Source organism: Mustela nivalis (assembly GCF_964662115.1).
Source record: "Mustela nivalis genome assembly, chromosome: 7".
In the NCBI taxonomy this organism is placed as follows: Eukaryota; Metazoa; Chordata; class Mammalia; order Carnivora; family Mustelidae; genus Mustela; species Mustela nivalis.
This window is the reverse complement of record NC_139026.1, coordinates 55,277,924-55,280,457: the sequence shown is the minus strand read 5'-3', so window position 1 is coordinate 55,280,457 and position 2,534 is coordinate 55,277,924.

Here is a 2,534-nt window from a genome sequence, read left to right as displayed (position 1 = left end):
CAGCTGAGACAAATCCAGAGTATAGTTATTTCCGAGACTGCACAGTCTTATAAATAATACGTTATGAGTACTAATGATGATGTTTACTGGGACAGGAATCCCATATTTAGTTCCAAAATCCTTCATAATTACAAAGCCAAAGACCCCGGGCTAGGGAGATATGTCCCAGATGCTAGACCGTCCCAACATCATAGACGTTTACCACGACCGTGTCATAGGGATTCTATGATTAGAAGTTGAGGATCCTCTTTGCAGCTGTGGCCCATGAAGGCTTCCAGGAGGGACAAAAGTAAACCAAGGGGGGAAAAAAATCATCACATTCTGATACATATCCCTGGAGGCAAGAACTGCTTGGAGGATTTATCCGCGGGAATAAGTTGAGGTGAGAAGAAGCTAAGGTCCAGTTTGATGAACTGAAGAAAAATGTGCAGTTTGGCTTGTAGGGAAGGGAATGGACACACACACACCCCGCCCCCCCGAGGCTGTGAGGGGCAGGTGGGAAAGTTGCTGAGCTGGAACAGAATGTGTGGGTCAGCAAGAGGACAGAAAAAGCTGGGCAGGTCACAGGGCATACATGGAGAGTATGCTGATCCTCCCAGGGTGTGCCAAAGCCTGACCCTGTCAACAGGCACCCTGCCACCGCCCCCCCCCCAGCCTCCGGGGACCGCTGGACAGGTTTTCTGGGAGAAAACCACCTTGGTGCCCATCAGAAAGTTACGACACAAGCAGTGAGGAAAGAAACTAACATGAGCTTGAATCCTCACCAGGAAGGGTTCTCACTGGAGATAAAACGGGATTTGCTAAGGAAAGGAGTGACAGCTATGCCATCACCTTTCCTGGCAACCATTCAGAATAGCAGTCCCTTCTGAGGGCCAGGCTAGGCCCCTCTCTGAAGATCAGTGGGAGAGCGCACTGGCCCTGAGTCCTGGCCATCTGCCAGACCCCATGCTGGGTCCCTTGTGTCACCCCCACATGCCCTACGTACATCCCTGTGAAAAAGTTACTGTCGTGACTCTTGCACACGGCTGAGGGCCCACAGGCTCACGCACTGAACTTGGGATTGAGACAAAAGTGAGGCCACGGGGGGTGCCTGGGTGGCTCAGTGGATTAAAGTCTCTGCCTTTAGCTTGGGTCATGATCCCAGGGTCCTGGGATCGAGCCCCGATCAGGCTTTCTGCTCAGCAGGGAGCCTGCTTCCTCCTCTCTCTCTGCCTGCTTCTCTGTCTGCTTGTGATCTCTGTCAAATAAATAAATAAAATCTTTAAAAAAAAAAAAAAAAGTGAGGCCACAGGGGCCCTAGGTCATGTCAAAGGTTTTGAATTTTATGAAAAGTAACTGAATGACTTTGAGCCAGAACATGATACCATCATGTTTTAAAGGGAAACTTCTGTCCTCGATATGGAAAATGGAAGGGAATGCAGTTGGTGGTAGGAAAACCACTCGGGAAACTCAATGAGGGAGACCTAGAAGCCAGGATGATGGCATGGGGCTGGGGAGAAGGGGACAGTTTGAGAGAAACAGGATCAGTGGGGCTTGGAGGAGAAGAGATGGGTGAGACAAGGGAGAAGGAATCAGGACAATGCCCAGGAGGTTGGCTCAGGCTGGGTGGACGGGACCCGCCCCTCTCGGTGGGAGGGAGCACAGGCAAGAAACAGGTGATGGAGAGCACTATCCACAAGAGGGTTGGGCCCATGGAGCACCCAGGTGGGGCTGTTTCCTAGGCAGCTGGAAGGAGAGTCTGATGCTAAAGAAGAAATCTGAGCTGCGGGCTATGTGTGGAGGTCACGAAGATACTGATCGAGTGGATGAATTATGGCCGCTCCCAGGGAAAGGCTGTGGAGTGAGAAGAGAACGTAGGTAAGATCTCAGGGGAAACCCAATGTTCAGAGAAGAGCAGAGGAAAAGAACCTAACAGCGATTGAAAACACACAGCTTGTGGTACGGGAGGAAAGTGAGAAAATCGGCGAGGAGGAGGTGACCAGTGAGTGTTACTACATCAGTAAGTGCCATGGAGGCAAGTCTTTGTCCACTGGCCCATCCTAGGCCACGTCACCATCTCTCTTCCCTGGACGCCTGCAGAGACCCCCCCAATTGGTCTTACCTCCCTTCAATCCTTTTCTATGCAACATCAAGAGGAATTGGCTTTAAAACTCTCACTTAACCCTTAGACAGAAATGTACGCTCTGTTTCACACCCTGCCGGGGCATGTGATTTGGCCCCTGACCACTCCTTCCCCTTCCTTTCTCTCAATCTCTGCCTTTGATCCTCCAGCACCGTGAACTTTCACCTCCGTGAACACTCTAAGCTCTTTATTGTGCTGGGGCCTTTGCATTAGCGGTTATGTCTGCCTGGAACCTTTTTTACTTTCTTTTTCAAGCTGCTGGCCCTTCTCATCCTGTAGGTCCTAACTTAACCCCCTCCTCAAAAAGGTCTTCAGTAGCCCCTCTGTCTAAGCCAGGGCCCCCCACAGCTCTCTATCATAATGTTGTGTTTTACGTTTTCCTTCTTCTTTTTTTTTTTTTTTTAAGATTTTA